Source organism: Triturus cristatus, chromosome 2_1 (assembly GCF_964204655.1).
Source record: "Triturus cristatus chromosome 2_1, aTriCri1.1, whole genome shotgun sequence".
NCBI classification, from domain to species: domain Eukaryota; kingdom Metazoa; phylum Chordata; class Amphibia; order Caudata; family Salamandridae; genus Triturus; species Triturus cristatus.
The window spans coordinates 560158929-560180852 of NC_140581.1; the positions used below are offsets into that span (position 1 = coordinate 560158929).

At 42.2% G+C, this 21924-nt stretch overlaps 1 long non-coding RNA gene across 2 annotated transcripts; it reads left to right on the forward strand.

The window, feature by feature from the left end:
• The first annotated feature begins 547 nt into the window (after positions 1 to 547).
• On the forward strand, positions 548 to 21196 carry LOC146865624 (uncharacterized). 2 transcript variants are annotated; one of them, XR_014976666.1, is made up of 3 exons: positions 548 to 740; positions 6259 to 6315; positions 21175 to 21196. It is a non-coding gene; the product is annotated as an uncharacterized LOC146865624 (long non-coding RNA). The 2 variants fall into 2 exon arrangements; XR_014976665.1 differs by lacking the exon at positions 21175 to 21196 and adding an exon at positions 6624 to 6754.
• The last annotated feature ends 728 nt before the right edge of the window (positions 21197 to 21924 follow it).

Consider the following 21924-nt stretch of genomic DNA (forward strand, 5'->3'; position numbering starts at 1 on the left):
GCTCAATCAGATGATATTTCTGTGAACTATATTTAGGGAACAATATTTATGTAAAACAATATTTATGTACAAACTTGTGTGACCTACAACCAGCATTGTGACATAACGTCTCGTTTGTAATAGGGCATTGCATTAGATTCTGGCGATGTCACAACTAAGATTACAATAGGAAAACGGAAGCCTTTCATGTATTTTAACGGTAATACTTAAGTAACCAACGAGAGGCCTCAGGGCTTTTGTTTATATTTAGGCCCTCCTACGGGCCATTTTAAAACACTACTTAGGCTCCAAACCACTAGTGGTTTCTTCGTCTGCTCCAGTGGAAAGTGAAACCTACTAATTTCGAGCGCGTCATTGTCCGGAATCATGATTCATCTGAAAAGGTTGCCTCATCCTTAAAGCAGAGCACGAGCGCCAGCCCCAGAACGTCACCGAATTATTTTTCGCCTCCCATATGGCATCTGCTCCTCCCCTCTTTCCTCGTGGCAGGCTGGTGTGCTTTCTAGGAGGCCTGCGCGCTAACACGCGTTGTTCCGCGTGACCTTGAGAGACTGGCAGAGAGGACGTTGAAGGGCGTTGCTGTGTGCTCTAATGAGCATGTGCTGCTATGGCAGGTGGGGAAGGCTTTTGGGATCTTGGTAGATCAGCAGGCAAGAGGAGCTCTAACAGATGTTGAGGCAGGATGATGTATTGCTTCTCACTCTGGGATTCAGACAATGCCAGCCCCAAACTAGAACATGGTAAGAGGGAAAAACGGATCTCTTCCAAGACAAACTGCACGCAGACTTTAAAGGGTGGCTTTTAAACAAGCCTAATGTATTTATTGTGTGTGGCCTTTTATATTCCACTTTGCTTACAAATCGCTTTGATTTGTTTTTCTTTTGATTGGATTGTGAATGTTAAATAAACATATTCTAGAGTTTCATTGTTTCTTTTATTGGTTGCACTTTGCTTCGCTGCGGCATTAGTTGTTCTTTGATCCACTGAGGCGCTCATTTATAGGGAATTGGTGTAGGGCAGCAATACAAGGCTTGCTGCGCTGCCCTACAGCAACGTGAAAGGGCAGGAATGCACCATATTTATAAAATAGAGTGCATTGCTGTCCTGTCACCCTGTGCTGGCCCACATTTGCTGCCTAGTGCCAATGCAGGCAACCTTTCACCGTGTCTGCGTTGCATGCAGGATTGTTTTTGTGCAGGAAGGGGCATCTTACTGCACAAACCAATCCAGAGCGGCGTTTTTCCTCTATCTAGGCATGCTGCAGCATGCAGCTTGCATAGAGAGAGGAAAAAATGAGGAGAAATAAATATATTTCTCCCTGTTACTCCTGCTCTTGGGAGGTGTAAGGTTTTGGGGCTGCCCTGGATTTATGTGATTAAATAAATCTGTGACAGTGTCAAAATCCATGGGTGATGCACAGGAAAACCCACTGCAACACCCATGGAACCTCTCCTTGGCACAGAGTAAGGCAACGCAGTGACTTGGGCTGCTTTGTCTTACTCCATATCTAAGAGTTCATGAAAAGTCATGCAAAGTGGATTTCCATGGCATCATAGATATAATAGAGAGGCTTGCGACACTAGAGCATCAAAAAAAGTGATGCTCCGGTGGCTCAAACTTTCTCGTAAATAAGCTCCTGAGTGTTTGGATCAGTTGCTGAGCATTTAATTTTCAGTAGATATTTAAATGGAACCGCATTATATTCTTGCCTTCATTGTTCCCGTGGTGCAAAATAATTAATTTTACAAACATGGCATGTTGTCTTTGTAGCTTTGCAAACATACTTACGCTACAGAAGTAACACAGAAAATCATTTTGATGGGCAATTGTGAAAATGCCCTGTTACTCATATATTTAAAATGCTTACACCTATCTAAAGTAAGGAACAGCATTTCCTAAATATTGTTGTGAACTTTAAGAAACAGAACTGCATACACATACAAGTGCACACAAAAACCGACAAACACGCACATACACATTCGTGCATGTGCAATCACTTTCTACAATAATGGGTGGGAAAATATATGTGCGAAATCGTTTCTTAAATTAGAGTTTTTCAGTTTTTAACCTTGACATGTGTGCTTCTTACATTGCCAGAAAAAAAGAGATTGTGTGTAATTTGTTGTGCCAAATGATCTCTATTTTTGCCTTGTTGACCAGATAGTTTTTTAAATTCCACCTGCATGATCGATATACCCGAGTCCATTATTCACAAACTGCAGTTGTAGACTATGCATTGTGGGTGTGCCACACATGTACGTGCATGCACGCGCGAGCACAAACGCATACACATACACTCACACACAGAGTTATACCGTGAGTATTTCCCCATAAATTGGAAGGGGCTAATTTTCATGTGTGCCCTTCCCTGATTCAAGTAAGCATACATATGTGTACCCACTAGGCCTGCTTCAGGTTGTATCCGGCAGAAGTAACAAGTCACAAGAAGAATTTCCCTTCAATGCATACTTTTTCAAATGACAGAGCCTCTCATACCCATCCTCAAGGGGAAACGACCACTACAACACGGCCGTTTACACGCTTAACATTAACCACGCATGCATGCATGGCTTGTGGAGAAGTGTGGCTCAATGGTTAGAGCGGCAGACCCTGATGCAGAGATCTGGCCCGGGACCAGGGTTCAATTCCTGCCTCGGTGGCGCTTGAATTCAATTTTCCAGGCCTAGATAATTCTTGCCTCGGTGCCTATTCTAACCATGGGTCCCACTGTGCAACTCTGGGCAATAGCTTGCCTAATCTCCACAACCGCCCCCACAGCGCTAGGATGCCTGGCTTCACCTTGGGGGTGCCCAGGAGTGGACATCTCACAGGAAAACCAGGAAGGGTTCTACAGCGGTATGAATACAGCGCTACGAGACCCTTGGGTAGAAGTGCGCTATATAAATACATTTACATTTACATTACAACGCATGCGTGGTTACCACAAATAGCCTTCACCACGCATACCTTTACTACGAGATACAAGGTAAAGGCATGTGTGGTAAAGGTAAAAAATAAACGGGCAAAAAAAAAAAACTCACCAGTTGAAGTCGCGATGTGGAGGCAATCGGCGTTGTTAGAGGAACTGGAAAGACACTTCCGGTTCCTCTTTACGACGTGCGATATGACATCGGAAGAGCTTGGAGAGGAGCGCTTAAAGAGGTAAGGGGGATATTAGTATTTAAAAGAAAAAAATAAGGGATGGGGCGTTGTGTAGAGAAGGGGTAAAATATTAGGGTTAAAGGGAGGGGTATTTAATAAAAGGGTTTGTGGGTGGGAATCGGAGCAGTATATGGAAATGGGGAAGGGATCGAAGATAACCTTTAGCAAGAAAATGCCATCAACATGCATGGTTTAACAACGAAAAACGTTGTAAAAGCATGAGTGGTAAAGGCATTTTCGTGGCAAGGGTTATGCATACTAATTGCATTCTCGTTGTAACGCATGCGTGGTAAAGGCATGCGTTGCAACGGAATGCGTTGTAACATCATACAACCATCCTCAAGATGTGGTGAGGATGCCTATTGGGGTGATAAGCAGGTGGACCCGACCTACAAGCATCAGTTGTCCTCTTCAGCCACATAGATGGCGGGAGCCTATTTGTAAGTGGCAGAGGGGAGCTGCCAGGCCATTCTTTGTAGGGTTTGTAATGCGTCAAGTGAAGACATATCTGATTGTGGCCTGACCATTGATAGTGATTTGAAGGGTTCTGTGATGGAGAATACCTTTATAACGATAATTGAAGGTCTGAAGATTAGCCGTGCTCCTAGACTCGAAGACATTCCTTCTGCAGTTATTTTAAACATGTGGTGGGCAGTACAGCTCATCCCAGTTTTTTGTATTGATTTTTTTGGACGGATTAAAAATGAACCATAAAACTGTGCTAATATTCAATCGATATGTAACAAGAATTTGCAAAGGCAATAACTTTGGCCTTCAAAATTCATTGGCAAAGACTTACTCATCCTTGGTTTTAGAGAGAGGAGAGGGAGCGTCAGAGGATCACAGGAGCAAGGGATCGAGAGCATACATGCCAGCATTATAAAAGAAGAAAAGGGTGATTAAAAAAAAATAATCGGGAGCACAGGCAATTTCAGACAGGAGACAGTCAAAATACAGCAAATTTTGGATTTAAAAAATCGGGATTTTTGCGCCTGACTCGGGTCTATTGGCATGTATGCAACAAGGTTCAAAAAGGAGAAATAATCAGAGAATGAAACAGAAAGTTCCACACATGAGTTCCTAAATTAATAGAAATTTTCAAGGTCAATAAAAACCTCTGATGTAAAAAAACAAATTTGCGTGCAATGTTTTACATAGATCTAGACACACTATGACGATCTAGACACTTTAGTAAGTTATGCCCTTCACTCCAAGATCTACAAGGACACATTGACTTTTCACTCTTTCAAACATTATTTCTGGCATTTTAACCATAAAAGTTACTCTAAAATACATTTCTCCATTTAAAACAAAGGAAAAAAAATAAAAGCAGAGTGAGATAAGCAATTAATACATTATTTAAAAAGAGAAAAAAGTGTTAAAACTTTGGATATATTTTTTTCCGTACAATTGCAACTGCTAATAAATACCTGCTCAAGCTAAAAACATCATAAGGCAGCGTAGTGCACCTCAAAATTCTCAGAGCTTCCTGCTGTTTTATATATCCCAACTTCTGACAGAAAGGGGAAATCTACTTCTTTCTAATCTCGTCATTGAATATGCAAAAGAACAATATATGTGCAATACTTTCTGCATAAAGTGCAACGGAATTCAGCGTTTAGCCCATTATCCATATTCCATTTTACTGTATAGGTTTTAATTTGAAGGATACCGTAACAAAACAAATATACTGTTCTCGCCGGGGGAGGATAAACAGCATCCAACAACTCCTCAAACCCTGGACAAGGCTTAACTTCCCAAAATTGTGAGTTTAATCTGCCTAATCTTGGGTTACTCTGCAGTATGCCCAGCTAGTATCCCCAATATATCTGCTTCAATTGTTTCTTGGAGTTCTGGGACAGTGTCTGTGGCTCATCCCAATAATCAATTAAACCAAGATAAAGGATCCATGCTTTCACATACCGCAGCCAGGGGAGAGTTAGCAGTTCAACTACATCTATTTTTTCTCTAAGGCGTTCTCAATAGTGATCCAACTCCTTTATCATCTAGAACCTCACCCAAAAGAGCAGATGTCTCAAGTTTGCAATATGCTCTATCCGTTTTACGTTAAGGTTGTGGAAAAGGGGCATTAATAGTGTAGCGCTGGTTGGTCTAATGGCCCCCTCATTAATTTATTTTCCTCAATGAAAGCTGCCTCAAATTTTCCATGCCCCAGAGCTTGGACCCATAGAATGCTGCATACTGGACTTTGTACTTGTATATCTCTAGAGCCGGCGTAACAGCTTTTATTGTAGACTTATGATATTTACTGTAGGCCACGCTTGCACCATGTCTAAGAATCCTTTTTGTGTAACTTATTTGGGGGTTCCCCAGCACCCTAGAGTCTATAGTAATACCAGGATAATTAAAATGTGAGACAATTTTAAGATTTTCCCTACCAACATGGATGTTTTTCCTAAAGGACCTTTGAGGTTTTAAGGACATACATTTGGTCTTGCTAAAAGCATTTGTAAAAGATGCATTTGTAAGTAAGGATTGCATGTTTGTTTTTAATTACAATGGACTTCAGGTTAAACGTTTCTACAACCCTTGGATTTGGCACATGTCTTTCTGGGATTTTCTTTTGCTTAGAATATTAATCTATCTGTCTCTATTCTTTTTGTTCAAGCCTACACACAGGGTAATTGGTATTCTTTTGTACTCTTGTTACAGTTCATCACCCTTCACTCGGTGATGTATTCCCGTTGTATTTAATTTTTATGTATATACATATATAATAAAATGCCCTGACATTCATCCTTTATTCAGGAGAATTAACATACAGGGCATTGGCTTCTCGTTACATGTTTTGCAACAATTTTGCCCTGATTATGGCCCTGGTCAATTCTACCGCTGGGCTGAAACGTCAACCTCCATTTAACTAATATGGACTGCCGTAAGTTTATGTTGCAATTGCGTTTCTGATACTGTTTCATTCTTAAATGTAACCAACTGTGTGTCATTGTTGTTTAATCAGTAGAGCCATCCATTCTGTATATTATGTACCAGTATTATATGTGTTGCCTCATAGCTACTTGCTTTGATTAAAACTCGTAGTGGTTAGGCTTTAATGATGGATTTTGTTTGTTCTTATAGATGCCGAGAATGAGGGAAGGCATAAAGAGAGCAGAATGCTGTAGCTGTTTTCACTAGGTAAAATGGGATAATGTGGTTGCGTAATGGGAAAGGTTGTTTTTAGTTGTTTGTCTGCATTTTATGTGTTAACACAGCTGGGGTATTTTGAAAGGGCACATTTGATTTTCATATCTTGTATAAGTTTCACTTATGAAAGGAGACTTTTGAGTGTTTGATTCTTGTTTTCACATCGTTGGGGACACAGTGAGGGTGGCTAAGGGTGGGGATTTTCGTAGCTTTAAAAGGGTTGACAATTTTTGTTTTTGAATTATTAAGTCTGTCACGTTGGAATGGATGGCTAAGAGCATGCTTTTAATCTTTTACAGTAACCCCTGACGAAGAACCTTATTGGTTCGAAATGCATTGGGTCACATGGAAAATTGCAAAATTGCACACGTTTATGTTAAAGCTTGGATGTGCTGCAGAAAACGTTTGAAAATACATAAATAAACATCAAGTGAACTTCAGCTGTCTCCGGATTGACTTTACATATTGATTAAGATGATGATGAATACAATAGGTTTAACTAGATTGGTTCACTATGGATTACTTGGTTTAAAAATGAAAAATTGGATTATATGGAAGACTTTTTTCCTTCGCAGCAGTGCAACAGCAGTGGTCGCAATCCGCGTCACTTTTTAAAGTAATTTAAATATATAGCATTACTCCTCTGGGTCAATGCTATCCCAAGTGAACCACAGTAATTTGTTGAATATAATTACACTGGTTATCAGGGTTACTGGGTTGACTCTGTTAGTTGATACCAGTCGAGGTCTGCATAGGTAACAGTGAAGGCACCATGGGGCCGCGTTAGTCGCGATGATGCCAAGGGAAAATGAATTATTTATTTAATTTTCCCTCTGCATCATCCCTCGAAATCCCCCACACATGGCCCCACGGCCCCACCACTGTTACCTGCACGGACCGCGGCTGGTTGATACCGATGCAGGAGATGCAGGCACACTGCAGGGGACAGGACTGCTTCTTACTCATCACCTCCTTCCCCTCATCATATCCTTCTAGCACCATAATTGGAGCTGCTTCCTCTCTCTGTTCACCACCACTAGCTACTGGATTGCGTGATGTGCTTTAATATGGGATTGTAGGCCTCCAGTACCATAGTGTGAACCTGGCTTACCTTGATGAACCCTCATGTGGCAAATGGGGCATATTGCAATGTTATCCTCCTGCTTGCTAACATAAGGAAGTGCCAAACTGAGAAGGAGAACTTTTTTGTGTGCCACTGCCTAATGCCTGAAGACCTGGAGGTCGGTGGGAGTGTCATTTGCCTCTCTACAGTACGTACTTTGACTGAGGTAGTGGTGGATGCAGGACTCAGCGGGGATCTTACACACATGGAAGCTGGCAGGGGTGGTGGAACCAGTGTCACATCCCACTGAGCAGGTTGAATAGGGGGGGTCATTTTGGCATCCTCTGAGCCACACTCTGTATTGACAATCACTGGCTCATCCTCATCACGGTCACTTTCCTTAATTCTAAGGCTTTTAGGGACTTTCCTTTTCCATTGTCTCTTGTGGTGGGTCTCCGACTTGCCCGGGGTCCAATCAATGTCTAGATAATCAGAAGGGGGGCTTGGAGAAGATGGTAGTGTAAAGTTTCTTTTTTTGCTGGAGATCGTGAAGCCAATGGTATAAGACCCAGAGCTACATATTGCTCAGCAAGAAGCTCGACCTCCTGTACTGCTCCTACTTCAGGAAGAGCTGTTGCTGGCTGCAGCTCCTGTTGCCCACTTTGCTCAGTTTCCTATGACGATTGGGTACTTTGCAGTGGAGGCAAATCCAATTCAGAATCATTGCTCCTAGATTACTGCGTGGAGGACTGTGGGGCAGGCGCACCACGTTTCCTGATAAAGGTGGAGGGCAGTATGCAAGTGGTGGCAATCTGCTTCTTCTTCTCCTCCTCACTGGCTCCTATATTGGTAGGAACACCTTTCTTAGCGGCCATCTTCAAGCTCTGTCATATGTAACTTAGCTGCACAAGCAGAAGCAGGGGGGGATTCAGGTGGTGTGGTGTCACCTTGCGCTGGCAAACAAGATAAACAGTCAGCATTTTTGCAGTTTAAATTATTCAACCAGGCAGTATAATGTAGTCAGGTTATCCCAAATAATTCACAAAAGTGTATCCATTCCAATCTATACCATAACATAATATTTCAACAGCAACATACAGATGGAAAAATTACTTTATGTGCCTCTAAGGCCTAATGAGACACATGTGGCAGGCAGGGGGATGCAAGGGATAATGGAATAATCCTTAAAAAACATGAATGCTGGTGAGTTATTCTGGCAGGAGGTGCAGGGGAATATGAAATAATCCTTAAAATATTAATGCTGATGTACACGTATGGGCTGAGATACCTATGGCAGACATGGGGTGCAAGGAAAAACTGAATAATCCTTAAAAATGTTAGTGCCTATGGCCTAACAGACCTTTGGCATGCAGTGGGTGTAAGGAAAAATGAAATAATCCTTAAATAATTAATGATGGTGTGCACCTATGGGCTAAGAGACATATGGCACATAAGGGATGCAGGGAATAATTGAATAATCCTTAAAAATGCTAGTGTACACCTATGGTCTAAGAGACCTATGGCAGGCAGGGAGTGCAGGGCACAATCCTCAAAAATATTTAATGCAGGTGTGCGCCTATGGCAAGCAGGGGGTGCAGGGTAAAATGAAATAATCCTAAAAAATGCATGCTGATGTGTGCCTATGACTTAAGAGACCTTTGGCAGGCAGTGGGTGCAGTGGAAAAATTGAATAATCCTTAAAACATTAATGCTGGAGTTTGCCCGTGGCCTACAAGACCAATAGCAGGCAGAGGGTGCAGTGAAAAACGAAATAATATAAAAAAAAGTTATTGCTGATGTTTCACTAGAGACAATAGGAAATACTTTGGGAGGCAAGGAGGTGAGGGGAAAATGGCAAAAAGGCATATAATATTGTATAAACACTGTACATACATACTGCAATCATCCTCAAGCACATTAAACTGATATCAGGAAAAAAGCAAAAATATGAACAAAAAGCCAAATAGGCATAGCCCTCTTCCATCAATGTCTCTAGAAAATGCCTTGGCAAACTGGAAAAAAAGATTTAACACACAGACTGGCTACAAAAAATGGCCACTGGCCACATGTTCGAACAACTTAAAGCAAGAAGGCATGGACAACAAAGAACACATGCAGTCCAATAGCAAAGCACACTAGTTGGCTATACAAAATGGTTGCCAGCCACATGTTCAAACAACAACAATCAAGAAGGCATAGACAACAAAGAACACATGCAGGTCTATGGCAAAAGCAGAGTGGCTGGCTGTACAAAATGGCAACCAGCCACACCTTTAAACAACAAGCAAGAAGGCATGGACAAGAAAGAACAAATGCATGCCAACAGCAAAAGTATACTGACTTCTATCCAAAATGGCTGCTGCCCACAAGTTCAACCAACAAAAAGCAAGGAGGCCTAGACAACACAAGAACACATGCAGATCTACTGACACTGACTACACAAAAGGGCCACCGGCAACATGGCATGGAGACAAAAGACAAAATAGTTGTTAATGGCACACACACACGCCAGACAAAAAAATGGCCACTTGGGCAGTACACAAAGGAGGCATGGTAAGCAAGGAGGAAAACACTGCCAATAATTCTGCAATGTCAAAAACGAAAATTAAGTCAACTATAAAAAATTTCCAACAGCACACATCCTCCCAAATCATCAAAATATTGCCTCACCAAAATATACTTTAGTAGAAAAAAAGTGAAATACATTTATACATCCCCTGCCAATTATTTATACATATCATATACCGAATGACTAGCACTTGTAAAGGTTTGAGACTTGGATGTGATTGAGCAGTCCATGGATCAGTCCAATGGTTTTTGTCCCAAAACAAAAGTCAATGAACCTATGTATTTGCATTGATTTTTGCTGCTTTGATAACACATGGACTTTTGTTCCCTCACAGACTATTGCCTGCCTGATACCCCAAGTTTATTATCTCCTACTCTCTACTTGAGAACCTTTGATCTATCCAGTGGCTATTGTCAGTTTACTTTATCATATAGGTCCAAGGAGAATTCTGTGTTCTTGATGGTTTAGAATAATGCATTTTGGACTCAAGAATGCCCCTTCCACTTTTCAACATCTGGTAAACTGTGCTCTGTTATGGCTTGATGAGTTCTATGTGGCCTACCTTGATCACAATTCATGGGAAGATCACAGGGGGCAAAACTAACAATGAAGGCCACACATTCCAATGTGAATCAGCCTTCCGTAGTCATCCTTGGACACCAGGTGGGCAATGGGAAGATCTGCCGGTTGGAGGCCACAATCCTCTCTGTAATTGAGTTGGAGATTCCCACTATCTAGACCCACATGAGACCCTTCCTACGACTCATACAATGCTACAGGAGCTTTGTGGCCAACTGTTTGACCATAGTAGTCCCCTTAAGAGCCCTAATCTCCAACAAGAAGCCAAAGAAAGTGATCGTGATTGTGAAGTGCAGAAGACTTTTAAGGACCTGAAAGTCATGACATGCAATGCACCTGTGATGAAGGCACCTGACTACAGTCAGCTATTCATGGTATGGACCGACACCTCAGGCAAGACAAATCAATCAGTCATGTCATCAACAAGGAAGGAGATTGCCTTGTGGTATTTGTGAGTCACAAACTGGGTTCTAAGGAACAGAACTGAGCTGTCATTAAGAAAGAGTGGTTTGCGATAGCTCGAGGAGGCTCTGGCTTTACTTTTTTGTTTCGTATCAGTTTTGTGGTTCAGATGAATTAGAAGCTACTCAGGTGGTTTATGGCAATGCAAAGGAGAGCCCTAAGTTGCTGTGATGGCCCACTGATTTACAAGGCCCAGATATCACTTTGGCGCACTAAGCTGGACTGCATCATGGATTGACATATTTAATGTCCTATCGTCCTAATGGGTCTGTGGCATTCATCAGGACTTATAACAGAAAACCCTGATCTAAAAAGTCAGTCTTTTTCTAATTCGTGTTTCTTTAATAGTAAGGCCCAAATTTATTGTTTGTTTACCAAATCCCTTTGGTTAAGGCAAATGGTCTCCTTGAACCCTTGTTGGATTTGTTGTATAATATAGACCTGTAATATATTATAACACCCTCAACAACTAAGTAGAATGTACCAGAGCCAGCAAGTTGACAATATATGACATCTTTTTCAAATCCATATATAAATTTGTAAACATTTACCACCTTATTGGTTCTGAATATAACACATTAGTATCCTTATGTGAGCATGGAGGGTTGGCTATGTATGGCTATATAATGGTTGGTAGGGGTTGTGGGTAATCAGAAAAAAAGAACCACTCAAAACCAGTTTGTGGGTACTGATGAAGGCATAAACATCACCTGTCTGGAATGAGTGTATAAATGTGGAAGCCAAAGTATCCCACTTGGATCCATTTAAATGTTTTTCAAGATCAAGGAAGGAAGTGATCTAGTGAGTACGTGAAGAATTGTTGAGACCCAGGGGCTCGTGATAAACATGATGTGAGAGGACATCACCTGAAAGAGCTGTGGGTCAAGCTGTGACCTGAAGCCTGCCTGATCTGCTAGGAAGGGGAGAAGTATGTCTGGCCCTTTATGATCTGAGTGCCTGAGGAAGGAGCCCAGCTGTCAAGCCCAGAGGAGGCACAGACCAAAAGAGCAGACAGTTTGTGGAAGAGTACCAAAGTTGACCTGAGTCTGCCTGAGAGTCTATCGGCCTTCCTAAGTGTTTTTACATTTAAGCAATGTAAGCCCTACCTGCTCACTGACCCCCCCCCTAATGTACCCATTCCAGTGAGCTCCACTAGAGGCGGACAACAGATATGTGCAGACCGTGAGACCAGGACCCAGACTACTCAGCAGAAAATGAAAGATAACCTCTGGCGTTAGATGGACCTGCCTGAACTGTTCCAACTTCTCCAGGGCCACTACTCTTGCACAAATTGCTGCACCCACAAGCATGATTACTCATCTGTAAAATGATGCCCCACACACTCATGTTTAGGCCTATTAAATATCTGACATCTTAGGTACAACTATCACCTGAGATTAACCATAAACCTAACTAAATATTTATATGGGATCCATCCTCTAATAAAATAAAATCCTGCTTAATGAGAACAGTCTAAAAAAGGTGTTAAAACTGACCTATGGGTCATAGAAACTAGGAATGCTGTTTATCAGCAACCATAGTGTGCCCACACTGACACTGATTTAGTCTTCTACTTTCTGTGTAGGTAGCACCAGTAATATATAACTTTCTGGTGATTAACATTTTATATGTGTATTGCCTTGTTTTAGTATTATTAAAGCACTTCAATGTTAACTAAAAATAGAAGCACTTTGCTGGGCGATTAATTATTTGCACTTTCAAAAAATATGAGCAAACCTCAGCGATTGGTCCAAACTGGTGCAACACAATTACATCCAACACTCTATGGGGTGCACAATATATGCATGCAATTCAAAAAGCTCTCAATAGGAACACAACCGACATGCAGGGAACCCACACTCACACTAATGCCTTCCAATAGGCATATCCTCGTACCACACTCACAAAGGCATATGCTGCACTCTGCAGTCAGCCAAATGCAACTTTCAACTGTAACACCACATACCCTAAATGCACACAAGACAACACAGGCACATCCCTCATAATGCCCTCACAAAACATGGTGGCTATCCTGTCCTCACAAAAGTGCATTGCTCACACACAGGGCCATCGCTCATTAAGGAGGAGCAGAGTTTGGTTAGATTGGCGTAGAGGAGACACAAGCTGAGTATCTGCGCTAGTGTAATTCAAAGCTCTTGAAGTTAGCTACACTGAAGCCTAAATGTCCAGTGAGGTTATCTAATCTCCCGTAAGGCACATTTGCACCATCACTACAGACTACATGAGCCATATCTTCATGAACATTTGCAGGGAAGAGTCTTGGAATCAAAAAAGTATCCCTAGCCATCTGAAAACAAGGTGGTGGTTTCCTTTGTAGTGCAAGTATATGCTAAAACAAATAAAAAAAGAAATAAAGAAACACATATGGCTTCTAAATGTGGGTGGTATGTGCTTCAATAAAAACATTAGAAAGTAAAGGTTTGTAGGTTTGTGGTCCAGTAGCTATGGCGGCAGACCTGCTGGTACTCGTTAATTGATTAGCATTAGTCAGCATTTGCAGCTAAGCTGAAGGAGGATGAACTAAAATACATTTCTCCTGAAGTCAGACTTCTCTGGTGGTAGAGTAACACAAAGTAAGCTGGCAAAATATTGTTAGTCAGACTACCTGACATCCTAAAAACTAGTGGTTGCCTACTAGGCAGATCCAAACGTTGGTAAAATAGTCAATGGATGAAGAGTTCACTGGTTGACTGCCCAACTGTATGTATGCTGTTCTGAAAGTCTAAACTGATTTGTGACCCTACTGTTGTACAGACTGGAGTGGGAATAGTAAATTTTACCCCACTGAGTCCAAAACTTTTCCTGTTGCACAGACTGGAGTGGGAATGCTATAGGCCATATTATGATGTGATGACGGACCGCCATGAAAGGGCAGGCGGGAAGCGACTCTGTAATCCCGATAGCAGAGTCAAGGCTGGCTCTGCTGCCATTTTAGGATTATAATTCCACCCGCCACCCAGACAGGCTCCGTGAGCCCATCGGAAGAAGAGCGGAATTTCCCTGCAGGTTTCCCTCCGACTGCCATTATCATAAGACAGCGGTCGGACAGAAACCTATGATGTAGGGTGGACTATATGTTTTATTCCTAGAATTTTAAAATATTGTTTATATCGTTGATAATTATAATATTATTATGTTTTTGTGGTCACAAAATGATATTATTGTGTTATATAATATGTTTTTAGTGAAATGTATCCTATATATATATATATATATGGTATAGCAACTGCGTATTTAAATATATATATAATATATAAATTCACTGTAAAAACACAGGTTTAAGGGACGTTATAGTTAGTCGTACAAAACCAGAGAAATTTGGCTGTTATAGTTAGTTCAGCTGACTATAACTCGCGCCCCCGCAATGCACTGCTGATGACATCACATATTACATCATTCATGACATGGTCAGTGACATCACGGATGACATCACTCATGACATCTCAAATGACATCACTGATGACATCATCCACTAACTGTCTGTTTCTGAAAAGTTTAAGTATGTTTTATATATATATATATATATGCCAAGGTGTATTGAAGACTATCTGGGTGTATAAGTATTTGAATGGATCATTTAGTAGGTGCGTGACTGTCTGTATAAGTGAGTGATTAAACGTGTCTTAGTGAATGCATGGGTTAGTGACTAAACTGTGTAAATGTCTGTATCAGTCTGTCAGTTGGTGTGTAAGGGGCTCCATGAGTTGGTGAGTATCTACATGAGTGTCTATATGGGATAATAATTGGTTGTCTGAGTATCTGTATGGGTGCCTGAGTGTTTGTGTGGGTGGGTGGGGGATACATGACTACCTGCATGGATGTGTGAGTGGGTTATTCACTGAGTTTATGGGTTCAAGAATGTGTTTGTGAGGGGCTGTATGGCTTGGTGAGTATGAGTATGGCTCTGTTGGTGAGTTAAAGGATGTCTCAGTGGTACATGTGTGAGTATCTACATATGTGAAAGGCGGTATATGTGAGTGTTGAAGTATATAAATGACTATATGTGAGAGTGAGGGATTGTGGGTTTGGCTGTATGGATGATTGTTTGCTTGTATCAGTTATTGTATAAGAGAGTATGTGTTAGTATATGTATAAATAAGTGAGGTGGTGTGTGTATAACTTTATAAGTGAGTAAATGGGAGTGTGATTGATACTTTGCATGACTGGATAGGTGTGTGAGTAACTCTATGGGTGAGTGGTGCTGTGTGAGTGTCTCTATAGGTGTATAGGTGCATATGAAAGTGCTGTATTGATGAGTGACTGCATGTATGAGTAACTGTATAGGTGAATAAGTGGATGTGTGTAGACCTAGGAATCAGTGAATGGGTATGCAGTAACTGGTATTGGTGTGTCTATGGTTTTGAAAATGGTAGCCTGGATTTTAGAGTGGGTGTAGCAAAGGTTATATTAGGGTGTGAGGAGGTGCATCAGATTATCACGTGGATGATGTCATCAGTGATGTCCTTTGAGATGTCATCAGTGATGTCATCAGTGATGTCACTGACCATGTCATGAATGATGTAATATGTGACGTCATCAGCAGTGCATTGCGGGGGCGCGAATTATATTTAGCTGAACTAACTATAACGGCCGAATTTCTCTGGTTTTGTATGAGTGAAATGTCCAACTAACTATAATGTTCCTGAAACCTGTGCTGTTTTCAGTGAATTTCTAAGGTTTTTTAAATGCAAATGTCTAACTATAACATCCCTGAGACCTGTGGATTTTCCAGTGAATTTCTAAGGTTTTTTAAATACTAATTTGTAACTATAACATGCCTGAAACCTATGTTTTTTTCAGTGAATTTCAAAGGTTGTATAAATGCAAATTTCTGACTATGCCTAGAGAGGTAGGACATTTGAAGAAAGAACAAACACACAGAAAGAAGCAAAAGACATGCAGAAAGAGGCAACAAAAGTCCAGAAAGACGAAGAAAAGTGGAGGAAGAAGCAAGAGATGTGCAGAAATAACCAATAGATAACAGAAAGAGGCCTTGTTGCAAAATCATCCTGTGCCCCGAACATTTTGCTGACGTGTACTGTTGGAAACTGACTCTGACTAACCAGGCCTAGAGCCAGTGCTATACTCAAAAACACTTGGAATACAGTGAAAACACCTACATACACTAGGGAACTCTATGTGTTCTGGTATCCCTGAGATTGGCATGACCTCCTCTGTAATCCCCCTATTAAAACTACCTCTAAGTCAGAGGTGCAGAAAGGTACTTCTTTAAGTAGTAGTCACATTTGCAGAGTGGTGGAGAAAGGGTCCTGGGCCTCCGACCAGCGCTCAGAAATTCCACTGCATAGGACTTACAGGAGGTACTAGGAGGGCTTCTTGGCCACCAAACTCCCTCAGGAGTAAATTGGACTTCATCACCCATCCTGTAGTCTGCCAGGAGATGCGTTTGCAGAGTGGTGGAGAAAGAGGGGGCATGGCCTCAAAAGGCGTCGTGGCAATCCCACTGTGTGGGACTTACTGGAGCTAACAAGAGGGGTAGTTGGCCCCCAAAGACATCCTTGGGGCCAACTACCCCTCCTATTACCTCCAGTAAGTCCCACATAGCAGCATTGGTAAGTAATCATTGCAGGCCACACCCCCTTTGCCCACCACTCTACAAACGTGCTCCCTGGCGCGCTCTTGGATGGGGATTGCAGTCCCCTTCGCTGCTGGGGGTCCTTTAGGGGCCAACTAGCCTACCTCTTACCTCCACTAAGCCCCACTCAGTGGGATTGCTGAGACGTAGAAATAGGCCAAGCCCCCCTTTCTCCACCACTCTGCAAACGCGCCCCATGCATGTTATTATTTGGGGAATTACTTTCCCTTGAATACTGAGGGTCCCTGGGGGCCAACTAGCCCACCAGGTACCCCCAGTAAGGCAACACAGCTGTATTGAAGAGATGGGTTCGAGGCCACGCCCCCTTTTTACTCCACTCTGCATACGCGCCTCCTGGCACACTGCTGCTTGGGGGATAAAGTCCACTTGTGTCCTGAGGTCCAAGACCTACCTTTTTGCCAAATTTAGTGTAATTCTGTTCAGCAGTTCTGACTGTAGCCGTGTCTAAAATTTCCTATGGAAATTAACATGGGGAAAACTCGTTTTGGGTCCCCCCTTTTTTCTTGGCTCCCACTTGACGAATCACCCCAAAACTTTCAAGACAGGAGCTGTCCGGAGCTCCCCATTAGTTTGAAAATTTTTGCGAAGTTTTATCAACCGGCGCCAAAGATATTGGCAAAACAAAAACCGGTTTTTGAACAGAAACGAGGTCCTAACTACCACCAGTAGATAATATATATATATATATTCATTGAAAAAACCATAGGTTTTACAGACATTATAGTTAGGAGTTAGCATTTAAAAAAATTTAGAAATTTAATGAAAAAACTATAGGTTTCCAGGGACATTATAGTTAGTTGGACATTTGACTCATATGAAACCAGAGAAATGTGCCTGTTATTGTTAGTTGAGCTAACTATAAAGCCCGCAATGCACTGGTGATGACGTCACATATTACATCACTCATGACACGGTCAGTGACATCACTGATGACATCACTGATGACATCTCAAATGACATCACAGATGACATCACTGATGACATCATCCAGTGAATGTGTGTTTCTGTAAAGTTTAAATATTTTTCATATATATCTATAAGGTGTATTGAAGAAAGAGTGAATTTACAAGTCCCAGAATGGATTATTTAGTAGGTGCGTGACTGATTGTATAAGTGAGTGATTGAACATGTGTTACTTAATGTATGGGTTAGTAACTAAACTGTGTGAAAGTCTGTATTAGTGTCTCAGTTGGTGTATAAGCGGCTCCATGGGTTGGTGAGTAGCTACATGAGTGTCTATATGGGTTATTGATTTGTTCTCTGAGTATCTGTATGGGTGTCTGAGTGTCTGTATTGGGTAGGTGCGGGGGTGTGTGACTCTGTGCATACATGTCTGAGTGAGTGATTCACTGGCTGTATGGATTAAAAACTGCATCTGGGAAGGGCTGTATGGGTAAATTAGTGTGTTTATGGGTGAGTTGGTAAGTGAATGAATGTCTCACTGGTATATGTGTGAGTAACTACATATGTTTTAAGGCAGTATATGTGAGAGTTGGAGTATATAAATGACTATACGTGAGAGTAAGTTATTTGAAGAGTGGGTGTATAAAAGAGTGTCTGCTTCTATAAGTGATTGTATAAGACAGTGAGTATGTGTTAGATTCTGCATAAATAAGTGATGTGGTGTGTGTGTAAATAACACAGTTGGTGTGTATAACTGTATACATGAGTAAATGCCTACGTGATTGTTTCTTTGCATAACTGACTAGGTGTGTGAGTAACTGTATGAATGAGTGGCGGACTGTGACTGTATGTATAGGTGTATGAGTGCATATTATAGTACTGTATTGATGAGTAACTGCATGTATAAGTGAGTGGATGTGAGTGAAGACCTAGGAAATAGTGGGTGGTATGTAGTATCTGGCATTGTTATGTGTATGGTTTCAAAAATAGTAGTCTGTATTTTACAGTGTGTGTATCAAAGTTTATATTAGGCCATCATTATGTGCCTCAGATTATCAAGTGGATGATGTCATCAGTGATGTCATCAGTGATGTCATTTGAGATGTCATCAGTGATGTCACTGACCGTGTCATGAGTGATGTAATATGTGACATCATCACCAGTGCATTGCGGGCGCGCGACTTATAGTTAGCTCAACTAACTATAACAGGCGAATTTCTCTGGTTTTATGAGTCAAATGTCCAACTAACTATAATGTCCCTGAAACCTATGGCTTTTTCAGTGAATTTCTAAGGTTTTTTAAATGCTAATTCCTAACTATAACGTCTGTAAAACCTACGTTTTTTTAGTGAATTTCAAGGGTTTTTAAATATTAATTTCATAATTACCATATAAACTCTATTATCCTTTCTTTTTAAATTTGATGCAATTTTTATATCTTCCAAAAAAGTATGTATATATATATATTTTTTTTTAGAATACTAGACTCCCGTACTGGTAGTGTACCAAGCTCCATCCCCACGCGAATCCTATCCACGATATTGCGAAACTCGTTAAGGATGCGCATCGTAGCACCGTGTCCCGCCTAACATCATATACGTATAAGGTCGCACCAGCTCCTAGTTTGGTATGCGACGGCTGCACGGTACCAATACGTGCATTACATCATCTACGTATAGGGTCGCGCCAGCTGCGCTTTCCGTATGCGACGAGTGCACGCTGCCAGGCCCAGTGTTACGTCATAGATGTATGGTATCGCGCCGGGTACGCCATTCCCTCATTTATTTTTTTATGTCTCAAAACTATATTTAAATAAGTTTAAAGTGTATATGAGAGCAAGCGATAATCTAAAATATTTTCCACATTTATATATTTCTAACTGTAATAAACTTATATTATGGTAAATATATTTTCTCAAAATCGCGTCGGGTGCTGCCTCCTTGTGCACTCGGTGCACGCTTGCCCTGTGACCTTAAAAGAAAAGCTTTTGATTGGTTCATAACATTTCCCATTGTAACAGTTGGAGGACCCCACCCATTTTAGTCATTCTCGCTACACCGTTTGATAAGACACCACTTCTGTTTACAGAGCTTTTTTGAAAACCTTTTGCCTTTGTACACATATCTTATAGTACACACAACATGCAACAATCATCTTGATCAATAATCATGCCCTGTACAGTAGCCTTCCACGTGTGATACCCATGCATCTGAACGTTACATCAAAAAACAAATGTGTGTTACACGATGCCCCTGGTGTGTGTGTGTGTGCGCATTATTGTGCTGCCTTTCGGCCTAGGTATTGGTGGCTCGAAGGGGTATCATCAGCCACGGGCAGAGTGCACATCCTAGATCACATGTGACAAACAGTAAAGAGTAATATGTAGATTTGTGTTGCAGTATGCTCTGTTGTCAGGCTTTACCAGTATAGTAGTGTGTCATATGTGAGACTTTCAGATTTACGTTTGACATGCATTGCTTAACTGTACTGAGCATAATGAACATTATAACTGTGTATGACGTAGCCTCGCTGCTGATCTTCCTTCCATCTGAGCACATTCACATGTGTGCGCTTCGGGATAGCAACACTTTCAATAATACCGCACACCATTGACATGCGTGTCTGCGCATATCCACAAGCTTGACAACGACATGTGATGTTGTCCATTCAATGTTTTTGGACAACATCTCATTAGCGATAGCTGCCGCCCTCCCGGTACATGCTACATTATTGTAAATTGCAGATTGTGCGACGTCAAAACTGCAACAGGGACACACACATAAGTACACTTCCTGCCCAGGCAGGAACTGAATAACGCCCAGGTCCCTGGAATAATTATTCACACCCCTACGCTGGCCTGGCATACGCAAGCCCAGCCCACTTTGCGTGCGCATAAATAGGATAGCGACGACGCCACATGTCCCAGTTCTTCCACACTGCTTCAGGTGATATGGCCACATCCACCTCGCATATCACAATGCACAATAAAAAAAGGGATCCATGACGTGTACATCATCCTCGCAATCAAAACTCCATTCTGAATTGTGAACCCTGCTGGATGTCATGTTTGGACACAAACTAATGACAGCAGGTGAGCAGTGGGGCCTGGGTGCACAGGGGCTGCAATTGAGCACGTTGTGGCTGGAGGGATGGGGTGCATCAGCCTGGGAGCACAGGTGCAAACAAGCGATGTTACCGTGCATGATGATGTGATCTCTGACCTCATTCAGTCACATCTCTGTCTCATTTTAAGGACCTGCTGGACCGTACTGTATGCCTGAGCCAGCGGGCAGCGCTGCCCTACAAACATGTGGCATTGGCTTTTGGGGCACTGTAGTGAGCTGATTACTAAGTGTACATGCACACAGACTTCCCCAACTGCATTGCACACGCACATTAAGCTTCTAGCATGCGCTCTGTTCCTTTGTATGTGAACGTTGGCATAACATATTATTATTTACCCTTGTGCATTCTCGTGCACTCCAACTCTTCTTTGAACCACGATTACCACTAACAGTTGGTAGATCGTTCTTCAAGAAGGAAGGATACACTCAACTGGTGTTCTCTCTTAAGCTTGAAATAAACCTTCATTTACCTTAAGACGATTCCACCATTGCAATATTTCTCCCTTTTCAGACACTGAGTTAGTGGCACCATAATCGGCTGAGCGGATGCGCAGCCCGTGATGAGGCCCTGGGCATTCTGACACCTTCCATCATGGCATCAAGACACCGTCCCCGACCGGAGACCTGCTCTGCCACCCTAAGAGCGGCACCCCGGAGTTGGAGCTTGCCCCGGCACGTCGTTGGACACACCGGTTGTGACAGGTGAGCAGTGATGGCTCGGTGCGCAGGAGCTGCAATTGAGCACAGTGCGGGGGAAGGGGCTGGGGTGCAGCAGCCTGGGTGCACAGGTGCAGACAAGCGATGTTGCCGTAGATAATAATATAATCTCTGGCCTCATTCATATCTCTGTTTCATTTGAAAGACTTGCTGGACTGCACTCTTTCTCGCGGACCCCAGCATCCCAGACACACGGGTGACGGGAGTTGAACAGTGAGGGCTGGGTGTAGAAGGCTGACGCTCTCTCTCCTCCTCCCTCTGTTTTTTTTACTCTCCCTCCCCTTCTCCCTTCCACCCACTCGCTCTCTGTCCCATTCTCACTTTCTTCCTTTCATTCTGACTACCTTTCTTTTTAGGTCTCGCCTATGCAGTGCGCATGCACTGCTTACGAGACCTTTATTAGTCGTGCAGCTCTTTTTACAAAGCACATACTCGTGCTTGTGGCGGCATACGGCTTGCGGGAGTGCACAGCCACACGCCACAAGCACGAGTATGTGCTTTGAAAAAGAGCAGGATGCGCTATCACACACCCGCTCATCGCCAG